We start from the raw sequence: 19,778 nt of genomic DNA, 5'->3' as shown, positions 1-19,778 counted from the left end.
CCAGTAGTATGAATTGTCAAACAAAAAAACATTGTATTCCAACACCATTTCCATCAACATACATATAAAGTCAGCTCTCATCTCATTATATATCCTATTTTTCATTAAATAGGCCTTAACCATCTCTAACCCTTCACTATTGGGGATACAATTGAACAAGGATACTACGTCCAAGGTCACCATTAAATCAAACTCATTACCATTACTACCTGCCAGGAAGTTGTGTAAATCCAGCAGAAAATGTTCAGTATCTTTAAGTACCACCTCATAGCCTTCAAGAACTTTTTTGGGCTCTTTATCCAAATACACAGAAACAGGCTCAGTCATCCACCCAGCCCCAGCTATTATGGGTCTAAATTTAGGTCTTAAGGGATCCTTGTGGATCTTAGGCAAGCTATGTGTTTGGGGTACCACCAGGTTTTCCACAAGAAAATACTCATAAATGTCTTTACTTATGTGTCCTAGGCTTAAACTATCTTGCAAAAGTGAATAGATCCTATACTGCATATTCAAAACACTTTCTCTGTTTATAACTTGATAAGTTCTAAAATCAGATAACATCTTTGTCATTTCTGTGTAATAGTAGTTAGCATCCAACACAGCCACTGGCCCACCTTTGTCCGCAGGACGAATAACTATTTTACTGTTATTTTGTAAAGAGCTGATCGCTGAACGTTGTTGTTTGGTTAAATTATCCATATGCCTATTTTGCACTAATCTATGAGCATCATATAAATCCCTTTCACATGCCTTAATAAAAACATCAATATTAGCTGGCATTGTAGGAAAAACAAACGTTGCTTCTTGTACATATTAAAAACATTTGCATCCTTCATTCCATACAGTTTTTTACAAGCCACATTATGCGCAAACAATCTAACTTGTGTTAAAATGTCACAAAGAGCAATATCAGCATTAGGTATAAAACTCAAACCCTTACATAACAGTTGAGTTTCCGCTGCATCTAGTTCATATTGTGAAATGTTCCATGCGAGTCCCAATCTCCGTAGCCCCACATTTTCTTTATAGTCCTGTTTTGCGATGGAATTGGCGGCTCCTTCCATTTCTGACTGTTCACCAGAGCCCCACCATTGAATGACCTCTTCCGTGTTGGCCGAATCTGCAAAGGAAACCTGGAAAAAGCCGAATCAGGCTGCTCAGCTTGCCCAGGTAAAGCTTTATGCCTTACCATGGGCCCTTCCTCATTGGTTATGGAATTCATATTCACACCACTGCTGTTGGATATCTTAGCTACAGGGGTGGAGTACACAGGGACCAGATGGTTCACTCGATTCAGTAGAAGGTACTTCCTCTCGATTAGATGGTGCAGAATTGTCAGTCCTCTCAATGGATAAATTAGTGCTCCTAGGTGTCTGATTGGCTGTAGACCTCACAGCTCCTGGTTGATACCATGGCCAAGTGAATACATGCTGTTTGGAGGCATCATTGACATCACTCACCAGCTTCTTCATCTTCTGTGCGAGCAACTTACTGCCATAAACATTAACTTTCTCCGTTAACTCACAGAGATAGACATCTACTCGCTCATCACCTAACAGACATTGTTTCCTTCTGCTGTCTCACTGTGTTATTGTCCCAAAGATCTTTCTCTATTGAAAAAAGTCAATCAATAATTGTATGGTCTGGTTACTAGTGGCTAGATTAATTTTCTGCCACTACACTAACAGTGACGGATACACATTGCTGTACGTAGGCATGTTCAAAACTCTAAGCCCCCTAGGAACAACACCTTTTTTGAGACATGCCTCAAAATGGTAACGTTGGTATTGCAGTCTTTTGTATTTGTAGACATCATTTTCTAAGTTCCGTTTCAATTCATGATGAAACGTGAGTACAATGCCATAGCTAAACCTGTATTAACTGAAGAAGGGAGTCATCACTTTAAGTTTCAGGTTTTGCAAGTTATACAGGAGAGTTCTAGAATAATGTTTGTCTTTCGGCTTTTCCCGGTGTAGTTCTAGAATAGGGGATATAATTAATAAAACTGAAACAAAAAAGTTAAAATGGATTCTACGCATGGGAGCCCATAGGGGCTCTGGATTGAATGATACGGTCCCCTTGAAACCTGTGTTAAAAGGAAGGAGAATTAAAAGATGAATTATTATGTTTGATTAAGATGAATTGTATGTATTTTATATATATATATATATATATATATATATATATATATATATATATATATATATATATATGAATCAATAAAAGTTTTTTTCCATAGTATGACAGAATAATCTACCAATGTGTTTTAATGTATGGGTTTTTTTACATGCACATTTGTTGTTTTAGCTGCTGTTCCTTTAAATCTTGGTTTATACGTTTTTAAAAGATTGTTTTTTCTACATGTCCTTGGTGTGTGTGTGTGTGTGTGTGTGTGTGTGTGTGTGTGTGTGTGTGTGTGTGTGTGTGTGTGTGTGTGTGTGTGTGTGTGTGTGTGTGTGTGTGTGTGTGTGTGTGTGTGTGTGTGTGTGTGTATATATATATATGTATATATATATATATATGTATATATATATATATATATATATATATATATATATATATGATCTTTATGCACTGTTTTTATGCGTCTGAGGAAGTAACTGATGTTATGAAAGCGCTTACGCTACGTTATTAAAAGTTTTTTACATTCTGATTGGAGTTCTTTGGCTGCTGTTACTTGCCACAGCTGCCTTCTACTTAGTTTGGAGGGATATTTTTGCATTTATCTACTCGCCTAACCTTGTTGGGACTTACTTCTGGGACTGTTATTTTGTATATATGTATATATGTGTGTATATATATATATATATATATATATATATATATATATATATATATATATAAATTGTTTTCTTCTCTTAGTTGGAGCAGAGATTGAGGGTGCATTTGACAAGATTACAAAAAAGTGATACTGATTTTGAGCATGTAAACTTTCTTGTAGAGATGTTATGTATAGCTTCTTGTAGTTTCTCTTGACTTTTATACCCTGCTATCACCGTCAGTTGTTGAAGCATTATGTGACAGTGGTTTGATTGACACAGATGAGATTTTCTTTTTTTATTGTTAAAAACAAGGTTGTCAAGCACCCACAGATTAAATTAGTCATACAACTTTTATTCAGTGTGGGGAATGCTTCATTCAGCCTTTGCCCCAGGCTGTTTCTGGGAGGGAATTTGTTTTTAATAGTATGTTTCTTCTCATTGCAGCTGTTTTAGCATCTGTTTAACACAGCCAGGAAAAATGGCATTTAAAGTGGTGTTAACTGCATGCAGGTTGCCACCCATTAGCACAGTAGTAACGTACTGAGCTGTCATGCCAGTGCCCTGAGTTGTAGAACAAGCCTGTAGTTTGATGAGGTAGCAATACTGCACCTCAGATACTTGTAACTGGGAGCTCTGTTATAGTTAGGTAATATAGTGAAACTGTGAAGCAGCCCTTTTGGCAACGAATGTGGTTGTAATGAATTCTTACCGTTCTTTTTTAATGTTTGTGTTTGTTACATCGAATGTGGATGCCACAGTGGCTGTAATGAATTCTTACCGTTCTTTTTAAATGTTTGTGTTTGTTACATCGAATGTGGATGCCACAGTGGCTGTAATGAATTCTTACCGTTCTTTTTTAATGTTTGTGTTTGTTACATCGAATGTGGATGCCACAGTGGCTGTAATGAATTCTTACCGTTCTTTTTTAATGTTTGTGTTTGTTACAACGAATGTGGATGCCACAGTGGCTGTAATGAATTCTTACCGTTCTTTTTTAATGTTTGTGTTTGTTACATCGAATGTGGATGCCACAGTGGCTGTAATGAATTCTAACCGTTCTTTTTTAATGTTTGTGTTTGTTACAACGAATGTGGATGCCACAGTGGTTGTAATGAATTCTAACCATTCTTTTTTAATGTTTGTGTTTGTTACAATGAATGTGGATGCCACAGTGGTTGTAATGAATTCTAACCATTCTTTTTTAATGTTTATGTTTGTTACATACTAGATAGTGAGGGAAAATACATATTGTTGACATATCACCACTGGTTCTGTTTGTGAAATAGAGTGTGACTGGATGATAAGCCTGTCTGATTACGTAACAGAGTATCTTCTGAGTATGTGTGCACACAGTGAAACCTCAAAAAGGATAGGCATAATCTTTACTGCTTTCTCTTCTGCAGTAATTAACATGTTATGCATATTTTTAGGTAACATATTGCCTTTTAAGTGTGCTCTTAGCAAAGGTACTATCCAAGTGTCACATTTTTCCCAAAATATTGATTTTGCAGTTTTTACTTAAGTGTAGTATAATTTCTGATGTGTCTTGAATAATGTGTTGTTTCCATAGGCAAGAAAAACGGGTTTTGATCTTTTGGGCTCTTTTCCATTCCAGTTTGCCTCATTTGTCACACTCAATTCTTTTGCTTTCCTGTATTATTTGACTTATTACTGCCACAACCCCTTTCCTCTTTTTGAAATCTACAAGAGAAAAAGATGGCCTTTGTTTTCTGCAGGGGTTTTCCTGCATAACACTGCATCCTACTTGTACTAAATAAGGGTAAGGCGGTAGGTCCAATTGCCTTGAAATTTTCTGTAGTTTGGGTTACTTGCAACCTGCTTTAACAAGAGAAAAATGCTCCATTGATACAAATTTCACCATGTCTGACGATGTCCAATGAACAAGAAATGTTTTTTTAAACAAGAAACATCTTTATTAAATTATCATGTATGACATAGGCAATTCTATATTTATATAAATGAATACCAACCATATCAACATAACTGTAGTTGCAAACATTAAAACTTATAAGCACACAACAAATTGGAAAATGAAACTCGAACCAAAAGCTGTGGATGGAATGAAGGAGAGAACACAATTCTTTAGTACTTTCGTTAAAATTTATTCTTCATGAACTTATTTGAATGAAAGTACTAAAGAATTGTGTTCGCTCCTTCATTCCATCTACAGCTTTTGGTTTGAGTTTAATTTTCTAGTTGCAAACATTGTAACATCACTTATCTATCCAGTCATTGTCAGTTAGACATTACATAGCTCATTCAAATCCTGCCTTCTTTTAATACTCATTCCTCCTCTGCATGTACTGTTCCCACAATTCCTATTTTTCTTATATAATTTGCTCCTATAATTTTCTAAAGATCCCAAATCCAGTTGTTTTATCTCTGTTACTATATTCATTACTTTTAGTAAAGTTGGTTTAGACTTTGATTTCCATTTTCTAGTAATTGCTTTTTTGGCAGCCACCATACAACAGGGTCTCACTGTGTCTTGGCTATTCTGATGCTGTATCATAGCTCAAAAAGTAATTTCCTTAATTACACCAATTTGCTTACTCAGTAGTCTGCAGGGACTCTTTAAAGTCTGCCAACTTATTACACTCCAAGAAAATATGTTCCCCTTACCTCTTTCTTCCCCATCACACCACCAACATTTGCTGTCTACCTGAGGAAAAATTCTTTGGAGTCTACTTTGGGTATAAAAATACCTGTTTAAAACAGTTCCAAGCAAAGATTCTAAATCTTCTAGACGTTGTTGCATGTTTGGGAGACCTACATATATCCCCCATTGTTTCTTTGTGAATTGTTTATCCAGTCTGTCTCCCCAGTTCTTACTTACCTCATCTTATTGATTCTTATAGTTATCATGCAATATTTTGTATGCTGTACTAATTAATTCTTTTTAACCGCAGCTTGTGTTCTTGATTCTGCTAAACACTCTGCCAGTGCTGGTCTTTCACTTAGGATCCCCCTATTTCTTTCTCTTTGCCTATACTCTGATATTAATCCTTGATAGGGAAGGTAATCTCTATCCTGCAGTCCAAATAAATTCTTAGCTTCTTCCCATTCTATTACCTTTCCTTCTCTAATTATTTGCTCCCATTACCTTGGTTCTGTTACCAGTTTTCTGCAATAAATTCCAGCCTGCTCTTACCCATTGTCTGTATCCCTAATTGCAGTCATCACCGTCGGCAGAATCTCCTTTCTCCATTTCCATGTTGGCTTAGTTCTTAGAATAATTTCTGCCACTTTATGAATATAATATTCTGCATGGTTAATGTTACTTTCCTTGAAGATCTACATCCCAGTCTCTCTTTGTTTCTTGAGCTTCCCCATGTTTCATCATCCCTTTCCACTTTGATTTATAAGTTTCTGTTGTGATATGTATAGAAGCTTTAACTGTGTAGCTCTGAAATACCCCTTCAAATTGGGTAGTCCCAAACCGCCTTGTTCAGTTGGAAGAATCAGCTTATCCCACTTGACTCTTGATGTCTTCCCCTCCCAGATAAAATCCTTCAGCTCTATATTAATTGCTATCCACAACTTCTCTCTGGTTGATAAATATATGCCTGACATGTATAAAACTAAAGGGCCTAAAAACATCTTAACTGCTTGTAGGTTGCTATCCATATCCATATAGCAGAGCTTCCAGTTTCTCAATTTTTGCATTATCTTTTGTTTAGTTTTTCCCACATATCCTTAGCGGCCACAACAGAATCCTTTTTTAGTCCATTATCCTAAGTACTTCATTTTATCGTGGCCTCATAAATATGGATATTGCTTAACCAATTTGTGTGTGAGTACATAATTTGCAGCTTTTGCCTTTGTTTTAGCTTCAACTCCTTCAAAAATGTACACAACACTGAAATGTCCTTTTCTGGTTTTATCAGGTATAAAATAATATCATCTGCAAATGGAGCCAGCTTTTCTCGACTACCATACCAGTTATATTCTTGAATTTCTGATTCTCATATTTCCTTTGCCAATGGTTCTATATATAGTGCAAATAACAAATGGGAAAGAGGACACCCTGCCTGGCTCCTTTGCTCAAGAAGAAATTGTCAGAGAGGAACCCACACACTTTAATTTCTGCCTCTGATCCCTCATATATCCTCCTAATCAACCTTAAAATTTTATGAGTGAATACAAATGCTTCCATTCCCCTGTTCATAAACCCCCAGCTTACTCTGTCAAATGCTTTCTCTTCATCACGACCCACCAACAACATTGGTGTTTTCTTACATTCAGCTTCCTTCTCGATCATCAGTGTTCTGTTAACATTGTCAAATGTTTGCCTCCCTTCCACAAAACTACATTGATTCATGTCTATCTGTTTTGGCAACACCTTTGCCATTCTTTTAGCCATTATAGACATAAACATTTTATAATCATGGCTTAGGATTGAAATGGGCCTGTATGAAGCTGGATCTGATGGGTTGGGTCTTTACCCTCTGTAGGTATTACAGCCACCACCAACTTTCTTTCAGGATGATGGTGCTTCTCCTCCTCTTAAAACAGTGTTAAACGAAACCTTCCATATCTTTATCACTTTTTCTCTCCTAGCTTCCAAACTCCCACAGGAATGCCATCTATTCCTGGGGACTTTCCTGTTGATTGGTTATACATCAATATTTTTGTGTCATCTCCTCCTAGCCTTTTAGTAATTGAGCCTCATCTGCCTCTAATCTTGGCATATTTAATTCTTCCAGAAACATTTCCATTTGTACCTTTTCTTGATCAGCATATTTCTCTGCATTATACAGACTTTAAAAACATTTTTGAAGCATTGCTAGTACCTCTACAGGCTCTGTTGTTATCTTCCTTGTTATAGGCTCCCTAAGCTTGGTGGCAACCATATCTAATTTCTGTTGTCTGAGTCATTGCGCTAAAAGTTTGTGTGCTTTGGCATTATTATCAAACAACAGTTGCTTAACAGCAATCTTTCTAAACTCCTGCATGTTATCAAGGTAATCCTTTATTTTCTGCTTAGCATTCTGCAGTCGCTCTTCCTCTTGCTTGGTGGCATTACCCCTATTCTGTAATACGTTAACATTTGTCAGTCCATCTGAATCACTCTTGTTGCATCTTAAGAATATCTCTCTCTTTTATTTCCACCTTATTTTTAAACTCCACTTTAACTTTATCCCATTCTCTAGCTATATTGTCAGAAGAAATTTCTGTCTTCTCTAATAATTTCCAAGTAATTTCCACTACCTATTCCTAAATTCTCTCTTTCCAACAGATAGGTGGGAAAGAGCCAGTGTCTAATTTTTATTTCATTAACCTGCATTTTTATTTTGGTTATTAATGACCCAGGAATATTGAGCATTCTTAGAGTTAAAGGGGTTCACGAGTTGAGTTCTGTCTGCAAGATCTTTAAGCACTAGAGGCCAGTTATGCTTTCACTTACCTATTGTTTGGACTTGCACATTATTTAATGGGATTCACTTAAATCCATTGCTGATAAGAAGCTAGGACCTTTCTTGCAGAATAATCATTGGCCTTCCAAAGAAAGTAGTTGTCCGTTGAAAGGCATTGATCTTCTATGAAGTATCCTTAAAACTATAAAGTGACACTCACTTTGTTTAATAATAGAAGTTGGCAGGGGTTTAAACAATAATTAGATTTTGATATTTCTCTGTGTGTAGCATTTAGTGCTCAACATTTATTTGTGTCTTGTTAAAGGTCCAGCTGCTGGAGGTCAGTGGTTGTAACATTGCTGAAGTTGATCTTTAAAAAATAAGATCAGCAGACTTATGATGGCACATGACCAGGGGCGACTGTTACTATCGCGCAGCAGCACCTCCAGATTTTCAACATACATTTATTTTTATAAACTTGTGATTATTATTTGCTGCTCACCACTTACAAATAATTCTTACTTCTTTTACCTTTACTTTGCTAGTAGTGCCAGTGGGCATGTGTGTGTCCCTTGGCTTCATTCAGTAAAAGAAGAAGAAAAACAAAAAAGGTTACTGGACTGTGTTCCAAGGCAGCCTGTTGAAAATGCTACTGCTTCCACCATAACTATTCAGGCTTTTATGCTTGTCACCTCCTCTCACTGAATCTCTCAAAAGTAAAATGAAGCCATTATGGGAATACATCGGGCTGCAAGAGTTAGCATCCTGTGAAAGAGCCCTTATCAGTGTGATGTGGTTTGCTTACTGTCGCCATATGTATAGCATTGATAAAAATAGCTAAATCTGTCTTTCTTTACTTGCAGCTGTGGTCTCTAGTTTCACTTTTATTAGAGTACTTGATCTGGATTATAGTTTAGTTCATTCACACTACCTGTAATGAGTTTCTGGTTAAATTTGTACTGGAGCAGTAAAGTTTCCAACTGGGTCGTGGTCAGGGCTTTATTCCTTCTACCCTATGGAACCAAGGGCATTGATCTTATAGACTCTTCTCAATACTGTATTTGATGGGACACCACTGATAAAGCAGAATCCACTGTGTGCAGGGCATTGAATGGGACGAGCAGGGAAAAAGGCAAGGCAAGTATACAGCAAATGCAAAACAGAGTACATAACAAAATGTTATTATTGTAAGTTGTGTTAAATGATGTATTGGTACCTGCAGGGTACAGAGTAGAAGTCCACGCAACTTTACAGTTTTGGTAAAGATAGATCTGGAAATGCTGCAAACACCAAATTATGTTTCTGTCAGCATAGTTGTAAATAACTACCCTCTCCTTCCTGAGTACTATAGGATCATAGAAAGTTACTAGGTTATTGGCCCTGAGGCCCTTACATGCCTAACCAAGAATTTAGCCCATGTTCCAATATGTCAGCACCATATGCCATTGTCCAGCAGGAACATGGGTGGAATCCCAGGGGTGTATGTTCTGTTCCCCAGCCAATTATCTAGGTTCCGCTTAAAAAGATTTAATGAGGTACTCAGCTTTTTTGAAGAGGGAGTCTATTCCACAAAAGGGGGGGGGGATACAAATCTGTCCTGCCAACAAGTCCTATTGATGTCACAGACCAGGTTGAGGTCATGCGTGCAGGTTACTCGAGTGGAGCTTGACTTGTGGATATGCAGCAGTCCCATCAGGGTGGTGTCTGAGATTGCTTTGTATACCAGATGGAGGCCACCTCTGAGGAGTTTGTAGGAGATTGAGTAGAGGGACAGGGCTTTTAGTCTATATGTGTAGGGTACATATTTGAGACCCTGGATTCTCCAGGTGGGGAACCTCTGTGGTCTCTCCAGCTGCTGCATGTGCTTTGTGAGGTACATGTCGAAAGGGGCACTGTACTCAATAATTAGTCTTATAAGGGAAGAATACAGGGATGTTATGAAAACATTGTCCCTGAATTAGATACCCTTATTAATGAGGTGGGTCATGTAGAAAGCTTTCCATACCTGTCAACCTGGGTGTCCCTCACGACTGATTGCGTGCTTAGTGCCTTATTGTCAGTGTGATAATTTGTGGGGATACCATTCTCCCCAAAAGGGATGATGATGCATTTTTTGGCATTTAGTTTGAAGTCATGTTTCTGGCACCAGTCATTTGTTTGGGTGAGACCCTCTTGGAGGATGTCCACATCACTAGGGGAATTTATGACAGCATCCAGCTTGCAGTCATCTGCAAACTTGGCCAGCCATAGCCCACTAGATTTGGCCTGCACCTCTGAGAAGTATATCCCAAACAGCAGAGGCCCCAAGACCGATCCTTGGGATACACCGCTTGTTACAGGTCTACTGCTTGAGGTGGCTTCCCCTATTTTGACTAGGTGGGTTCTATCAGTGAGCTCGTTTGCTACCCATCTGGTAACATATGGATTGATGCCTAGTTGAGAGAGTTTATTTATTATACCTGAATGGGGAATAGTTTCAAAGGCCTTGGCCAGGTCAAGGTAGGCAGTGTGCACCATCTTCTCCTCGTCTATAGCCGTTATGACTATCTCAAAGAAGTCAACCAAATTTAACAGGCATGACCTCCCCTTGACAAAATCAAATTGTGTGGGATCAAGTGTTTGGATGTTGTCAATGTCCTTGTTAATGAGATCCATGATCTGCTCCATGGCCTTGCAGATCAGGCTAGTTAAGCTGATTGGTCTGTAATTTCCTGGCTCGTTGGATACTGCACCTTTTTGCAAAGGGCTGACAGTAGCTGTCCTCCACTTGGCTGGGACAAAGCCAGTACTCAGGCTTTGGTTGAATAGGGTGCCTAATGGTTTCTGCCTGAGTTCATGTAGGATGCATCCTCGGATGTTATCGGTTCCCATGGAGGCTGTATTTTTTTGCCTTTGAGAGGGCAGTGATGACTTGCTCCCTAGAGATAAGGGAAGGGGAGCAGGTACTGGGAATGTCCTGTTTTACTGATGGGGTGACAGAGGAGTGAAGTTTTCACTGAACCTGTCTGTCAGCACTTTGGCTATATCTACAGGGTTTGTGTATGTGGTGTCCTTGACCACCAGCTCTGAGCAGATCTGGGTAGTTCCCTTGAGATTGCAGACATATGTGAAGAAAGCTTTATGATTGTCTTTAGTAGATGTGGCAAGTTTTGGACTCAAATTTGCTTTGGAGGATTTCACTAGTGCTCTTATTTGCTTGTTCAGGCTAAGGAGAGATTGCTTCCAATTAAAGACCTGCTCCTTCTTGATCTTGGACAGCATTTTTTTCATTTTATTATTATGATGTATTTACACATTTTCTTTTAAATTGCACATCCTTCTGACTCCATTCATACTAACAGAGGGTATTTTGCTGGGGGTGATAGTGAAAAATATAGTATGATAATTTATTTCTTCTTTCACTTTCACTGTGTTACTTGCATTGATTTTGCTGAAATTGTCAGCAGGAAGTAGCACTTTATCATTTATCAACATCAAAATTTAATATATGTCAGTAATAATCCCATAACATGCAGGATGTTGGAATACTTAGGATAAAGCAATGTTTGCTCTCACATATCAGTTTTTTTATGTATAACTCTATAGCGCTAACTAATGTAAAAGGCAGCATTTTACTTATCTGTTTGCACTACTCATACTATCCATCATTTAATAGTTAGATGCATTGATAGACTACAAAGTAGCCTCATTTTGGTTTCCTTCAGAGGTTCTAGAGTCAGGATCACTGTTATCCTCTGAATCTCAAAACTGCATGTGCTAATCTGGAGGAATATACATTGTGTGTTAATTGTATCTTGGAGGATTTCTCTACTTCGAGGTACAGCAGTCTTGGAATTGGCCTCTTACACCCCTGTTATTTATGTATGCTACCCCCCAACAAGTTTGAAATTCACTGTCTTTATTTATATTTTCACTAGGTCATAACTGAAAAGATCAGGTTTTGTGCTTATGACAGGAGCCCTTTGTTTTACCTACCTATGTTTAAGTATTCATATTTCAAAAATGTCTGCATATATCCCTAAAATAAACATTGACCTCTATATGAATGTTTTAAAACTGAGTCTTCCCTTTCAAAAAAAAAATCTTAACTGTTAAGTGATAATTGTATAGGTAATCTCATTGGGCATCTGTTTCAGGAGGAAACCAGGATCGTTGCTTATATAAATGACCTGCTGGGGCTCAGACAGTGGTCAAGTGAAGACTGACGAAGTTAAACCTATGGCTGCAGCATGAAGTTTATTAGCAGGTCACAGACTTATCCATTCATGCTGACTTGTTACTTTCAAGTTATGAAACTACATTTCATGGTGGGGTGGTGTGTAGAAAATGTCCTTTATTATGAGCAGTCTTGTTATGAAGAAAAATAAATGTTCATCATATTGATCACTACTGCAGTAGCCTTATCTATATGGGTTATATGCTGCCAAGGATAGAACAGCCAGCCAGCTTCCAAAGCTTCAGGGCATTGTCTGGTGCCCAAACTGTCAGCTCGAGCTGAGCTAACTAAAAGATGAGTTTGGGCACCTAGCCCATCAGAGCTTTATTGCTGGCAAAAAGTACATTCCTGTAAGGTTTTGAGGATCAATATTGTTTGTATTTTATCACTTTCCTCTTCAGGGAAGTTGTTTTAAAGCTAGGGATTGTGTTTTAACTGACTGTCATGAGACTGTATCATACTTTTAAATGGGAATGCTCTTTTTTCCCATCAGTTTAAAAGTTGTGTAAAGTAACTGAAAAACATTTTTTCCCTGTGGAGAAATTGTGTTTATTCTACTTTTATAATGCTGGCAACATGTTTAAAGTTCTTTTTAATGTATTTTTCTGTGAAAAAAGTGACTTTGGAAGACTTGTAGCTTTTACAAGCATTTGCTGCTCCTCTTCCCTGGGAAAGAGGCACAATTTCGTCTTGACCATGGAACTAATTGCCAATCTCAAGGTCAGTCCTTCTTCCAGCCACAACAAGAAAAGGTTAAGCAAACAGCTTTTGCCACCACAGCAGCATAGTAATTTGCTTCATCCACAAGTGGATGACTCAGCTGTGGAAATTTGTTGTACCTTAGACGACTCATCTTTTAACCCAGATCCCTCTCATGTAGCACCTACAGCCACTATGGACCAGGGGTTAGCCATGTCCTCTGCGGCTGTTGGGGTCCCCACATTAGGCAAGGCAGAGCCACTCTTGTCAGCCCTAGAAGAGGGAACAGGGAATGTTCCCTTTTGTGTCAGAATGCTGTGCCCATTCTTTGGGAAGCTGCTGCTGCCATTTCTAACATTCCTGATCCCATTTTTCCTGTCAAAAAGAAGTAAAAAACTAAGCAAGTGTTTACCCCTGTCTAAGGAAATATGAGGAGAAAGAGTAGTTTACTGGGTCTGGCTCAAGGTTTAATTCAGATATTTCTTGTAAAGTAGTTTCTGGTAAAAGAAAGAGGGATATCTCTTCTGAAGAGATTCAAGATTCTGAATATGAACAGGAAGAGGAAGGAACAGATACAGGGTTTTTTCCTTAGAGTTCTGATTCAGACAAAGTAGAGAGCTTCATTTCTGATTCTCCCTGTGGGGATTTCTCTTTCTCTGAGACTATTTATAGAATCTGCCAGTGTTTTCAGTGGGAAATACTATGAATTGTTCCAAAATCTACACACATTCTTCCTGTTCTTTCTGCTTTAGAGGATGTTTGTTACTGCCAACAGTTTTCCTGAAAGTTACCCAGCTGCCCTTGAAAAGGCTAATAGGAAGTGTAAAGTTCCTCAGTATTTTTAAGTTTTTATACTCTATTCCCAAACCTGACCCAGCAGCTGTAGCTTTAGTTAATCCCACTGCTGCTAAACACTTGAATTCCAATCCTACACTTTGTGATAAAGTTATGAAAATTAATAATTATGGGGGAAAAGTTTATACTTCTGCAATTTTGATTTTCAGAATTTTAAAGGTCATATGTTAACGTTTGTTCTAATTCTGAAAGTAGGAGGGATATTTTATCTGCAGTTTCTTCTTATAAGGAAAACTCTGTTTTTTAAATAATTTATTTTATTTTATTTACACAGGTCATGACTCTTTTTTTTACATTGGGTGTATGACTTTGCTGATACTTCCTCCATGTTTATGACCACTGGTTCTGTTTTGATGAGATATGCATGGCTACATTCTTATAATCTCCCAAATGATGTTAAAATGAGATTTTAAATTCCCATTTGGATAGAGATTTGGTTGTTGGCCCCTCTGCTGCACAGGTGATCAAAAAGTGTGATGAAAGGGGTAAGCTGATCCAGGGAATCTATGATTTTTCAGCCCTGTTTTTTCCAAATTTTCTAAGAGATTCTTTAACTCATTATCCAGTTTTAGCAAAAAGTAGAATAAGCAACCTCAACAAAATGTACAGATAAACAGACATTTAGGAAAAATGACAAGGGGAGTTCCAAAAAAAGCCACGAACCTTCCAAAACCTACAACAGTCCAAAAAGTCTGAATGATTGTTAAAAATGGGTTCTGGAAATCATTATAAATGTTACAGATGGTAGCAGGAGAAAATGCCTCCTTTCCAGAGAATCATTCCTCATCCTCCAGATCAGACCCTGAGATTTCCACGGGTTCTTTATCACACGCTGTCCCAAAGAGGGTTAGAAACAGCCCCTACTTCCCAGGTGGGGGAAGGGTTTTTATTCAAGGATGTTCCTAATGCCAAAGATAGAAAGAAAATCCTTGGAGACCAGTTCTGGATTTTTCTTTCCTAAACCTCGTCATGATAGTGCTCAAATTCAAAATTGTCACTTCATGACCGGTTACCTCTTTTTGCTCTCTAAAGTTTCCTGAGAACACTAGACTTACAAAATGCTTAACATCACATCCCTATTTATCCAGATTTCTTAATGCGATCCAGAGACACAAAACCTTATCAGTGGTCTGCCGTGCCCTTTAAACTGTCCACTGCATCAAGAGTGTTCACAAAGTGTGTAGCTCCAGCTACAGCTAGGGAATACTTCAGGATGTTTGGTGTTATGGCTTCTATGATAACCCTGATAAGATTCCACATGAGAAAGCTACAGTGATATCTGAACTCGCTTTGCTCCCGAAACTCTTTTGTCTTTTCAAATCTCAATGCTGGGATTTGTCAGAAGAGAAGTCATTTGGTGGAGACAACAGATATCCTTAAATCCAGGTCTCCCCTTCTCCTTCCATGTTCCAAAGTCGTCAGTCACTGCAGACGCCTCAGAGTTTGCTTGGGGAGCAGTTTCAGGAGGAATAGGATTGTAGGGTGTGTGGGACACAACGGATAGATGCAAGCGCACAAATATCAAAGAAATGCTTGCCTTGGTCAAGGCACTCAATTATCTGAATCATCTTTGGTCCCTGGGACCTCTTCAGGTTGTTACAGACAATACCACAGTCATGTGGTACATCAGCAAGCAAGGGAGAACCAGGTCATCCTCTGTTTTTATACTAGCCATGGTAGCTTGGGATATAGCTTTAGAGCACAGTCTCACTGTACAGGCATCTTACATTCTGTCAGAGTAAAATTGTGTGGCAGAAGAGCTGAGCAGGACCAGGGCAGACCCTCAGGACTGGAAACTAGATCAGGAGGTCTTTCAATATTTGATCCATCTGTGGGGAGTTCCTCAAGTAGACCTCTGTCTGAACAATCAGCTAGGAAGATTCTGTTCCAGGGCTCCATGCAAAAAGGCCTGGAAATCACTTGCCTTTTCTTTTCCTTGGACAGGAATGTTCCTGTATGCTTTTCTACTCTTTCTACTAATATCTAGGGCACTTCTGAAGATTATGAATCCCCCAAGATCATTGTGGTGACTCCCTTCTTACCCCTGGGAAACCTAGTTCTTCCTTCTTTTGGGAATGGCCAAGGGGCAATTACCCTAAGCTTCCTCACAGACTGGATCGCTAACACAAGAACAGAGTTGTTTGATACACCCCAACATCAATCAACTTCAACTGACTGCCTGGATGATGAGGTCTTAGTTCCTTTAGGCACCTGTTTACTGAGGATGTGCAGTAGGTACTAATGGAGGCAAGAAACCCTGTTACTTGCAAGTCATACATTAGTAAATGGAAAAGATGTTCTAGTTGGTGCCAGCAACATAGCAGCTCCCTGGTTTTACAATATTTGTGTGAATTACTATCCTGTGGCCTTTCTTATTACTCTCTCAAGGTTCATTTGTCGACCATTTCAGCATGTTTGCCCATGAATCCTCCTCTGTCAATGCAGTCTCATGTCAGAAAGTTATTGAAAGGGGTTTTGCACAAGAGGCTTCCAAGTAAACTGGTGATCCCTCCTTGGGATCTTAATTTTGCTAAAGACAGGCTAACACTTGCTACATTTAGATCAGCTAACCTGGCTGACTTGAAGTTAACATGGAAAACAATTTTGCTGATTGCTCTGACCTCTGCAAGAATAGTGTCTGAGTTGCAAGCTCTTAAGGTGAGTCAACCCTACCTCATTTTCCACAGAGGCAGGGTTTCTTTGAGAACTAATCCTTTTATGCCTAAAGTGATATCTGAGTTTCTGTTAAGACAAACTATACATCTACAGATTTTCTTTTCTGAACCTTAAAATGAGGTAGAAGGGACACTCTATACCTTGGATGTCCACAGACAACTCTGGTACTCTCTAGATAGAACTAAAGCTTTCAGATCTTGGGATCAATTGTTCATTTCTTGTGAAGGTAAGAAATAGGGACAGTCTGTTTCAAAGTAGACTATTTCCAAATGGTTGTCTATAGCTATTACCTTTTGTTATACTCACCACAGCAAAACTAATCCAGGCAGGCTCAAGTCCCACTCTACCTGGGCCTTGGCTTCATCTGTGGCTTTTTGGAAAGGGCTGGTTTCTAGAAATATTCTAGAAGCTGCTAATTGGTTCTCTATACATACTTTTGCAAAGCACTATAAGCTTGTTTCCTTATCTAGGTCCAGGCTAGGCTTTACTAGGACCATTCTCCAGGGACTCTTGGACTCTTTTCCTTCTACCTCCCAAGTGTAGTAAGCTAGGGTAATCTACTTGTATAGCTAAGGTATTGCAGCCGTGATCACTATAATGAACATAGTGCAGTTGTGTAACCAAAACTTACCATAACAGTAGATGTTTGAATGATCACTGCTGCACCCCCTTGTCTTTTAGTGTGTATTGTTTATGCCGGTGTGTGGACATTTATTCCTTGCTGTTCCTAGTCTTGTCCATTCAGAGCTTGCACTTCCTCTCCTCCTTTTGGATTTACCTGGTTACTTAAATCTATCAGTACTTGTGTCTCCAGTATTCTGTTATCCAGCTGTGTAGCAGTTATCTCATCCCCATCTCCTTTCTTCAGTAAATTTTCTCCTACTGTTCTCTCCAGCTCTGCTGCACTCCTTTCCATTTTGCAGTTCCCAGGACGGGAAAGCACTGAAGGGTTTGGCACTCACACTTGCCTTTTAGTCAGCTCAGCATGAACCCCTTAATAGTCTGGGTGCATGGAAGGTGCCCAGAAGATTTGGACACTAGCTAGCTGTTATATCAGTGGCATCATATAACCCATATAGCTAAGGCTACTGCAGCAGTGATCATTTGAATATCTACTGTTATACTAAGTTTAGTTTTACTATAAGTTTAAGATGTAATCTGTGGTTGTAAGAATGTGAAAATATTTTCTGTTTTCTTGCACTATGAGATTTTGTTTTTACTGTATTTGTTATTCAGATAGTTGATGACTTACTTTTTCTAGCATTTGTAGTGGCCTGCTTGAAGGGTTATATGTTGTAATTTCAAGGGGTATAATTACAACCCCTGAATTGTGAGACTGTTGTATTGAGAAAGAATTTAAACCAAGAACAGGGATTACTTTTATATCTGCAGGGATATAAAGGTGCAGCCTTCCTTATTAAGGGGTACAGGGTGCAACCTCAAACAAAAATATTTTAACAGTGCATTAGCAAGTTATAAATTTCACTGTTAAGAGACCGGAAGTTAATTTATGAAGTTTTGAGACCCACAGTTTCAGGTCTGGTACTTATGATTGGGGGGGGGGCATGTAGTGGCATAGAAAATAAGTGAATAACATGGAAAAGCTGGTATGCATACAGTAGGGGTTTGATAAGTTAACCAAGTGTGTCTTGAGTCATTTTGATTAAAATGCCAGCAAATCAGTCTGAAACAGAAACCTTATAATGTACACAGCTGTGAAACATGTTAGTTTTCAAGGACAGTACTGTATGAGGGAAAATTATATTTTCACTTGCTCTGTTACGGTAATGCTTTCTCTTTAGAACTAATAAAATACTGTTTTTGTTGTGAGTTTGAGAAAAAGAGGAAAATATGTTGAGTTCTTTTGTAGTAAAACAAACGATGAACTACCACATGGGCAGCAATCTACTTAACACCGAATGTGTGATGAGAGACCTGGGGACCCAGGTGGACAGTAGTCTCTCCTTTGATAGTCACATCACCACAGTAGTCAGGAAGTCCTTCTACGTGGCACACCTCATCATAAAAGGGGCTCTCATCCAGGAAAAAAGAGGTCAGCGTTTCCCTCTACTCGACAATCATTAGACCCATTATAGAGTACAGCGTCCCTTTTGGAATGTACCTCACAAGACATCTTCAGCAGCTGGAAAGGCCACAGAAGTACCTCACAAAGAGGATTACTGGCCTCAAACAAATGCCCTACACTGACCGCCTCAAAAAACTCCAGCTTTACTCCGTAGCATATCGACTACTCCGAGGTTATCTCTGCCTAACATATAAAGCTATGTCAAACCCAGAGTTGTTGGACATGCTACACCTAAAGAAATCCCAATCCCTCTGAGCTACACACTCTAGGGACCTAAACCTTGTCACCACAATAAACAGGACATGCTGGAGGGATAGAATCCTGTCCCAGAGACTTCCCATACTCTGGAACAGGCTACCCATCTATGTCGAGCAAAGTTCTTCCTTAACACTCTTCAAGAAAAATCTTGATCAGTGGATGGGAAATAGGAAATTCACCCCGGGGATCACTTCTGTGTCTCTGCTCGACAGTGGCACAGGAAAATAACTTTCTTGGGTGGCGGAAGCCAGGGAACCTTGTTGGATAGGCTTACGTAGGCCCTTGGGCCGATAGCCTAGTACCTACCTATGAACCTATGAAAAGTATCTATAAATAATAGTATTTTAGGCTGAGTTTTATCAACTTTTTGGTGTAATGCATCTGTTTCTACTTTTCAGTTTTCAAACATTTTTTTAAAAAAATGAGAAACTGAAGTTTGATATATTTTTGCTTATCTACATTACAGTAGATGGCCATTTGCATACTCAGTCATACACATTTACAGATAACACTGTGATGAATGGCTTTAATTATTTCCCTACATAAACATGGAAACTTGGTTTTATTAAACAATTACCATCTCATAGCTCTATTGTCTGCCTTATCAAAAATTTTAGAAGAAAATGCTTTTACTTGGAGCTACTTTAGCATGTAAACCACACAGCTTTATCTTAAATTCACAGCGTGGGTTCAGACCTAACTATGACATTGTTACTACCCTACTGGGTATTGTAGAGCACAGAAATCTGATGGTCTAATGACTGGCATTATTGATTGTTATCCAGTGTGATTTCCCCTCAAAAATGTTACAAGAGAGAATTGCAAAAACACGAGGCAAAAAATCAACT

The 19,778-nt window shown here is 38.7% G+C and overlaps 1 protein-coding gene across 1 annotated transcript in view; it reads left to right on the top strand.

Annotated features, from left to right (window-relative positions):
* TPRN (taperin) overlaps positions 1–19,778 on the top strand; it is a 456,868-nt gene that overhangs the window by 121,915 nt on the left and 315,175 nt on the right. The gene's annotated exons all lie outside the window — the stretch shown is intronic.

The sequence above is a fragment of the Protopterus annectens genome, chromosome 16.part0, assembly GCF_019279795.1.
Source record: "Protopterus annectens isolate FY-2018-M chromosome 16.part0, PAN1.0, whole genome shotgun sequence".
Classification (NCBI taxonomy): Eukaryota; Metazoa; Chordata; order Ceratodontiformes; family Protopteridae; genus Protopterus; species Protopterus annectens.
This window is presented reverse-complemented; position numbering and strand designations above follow the sequence as displayed.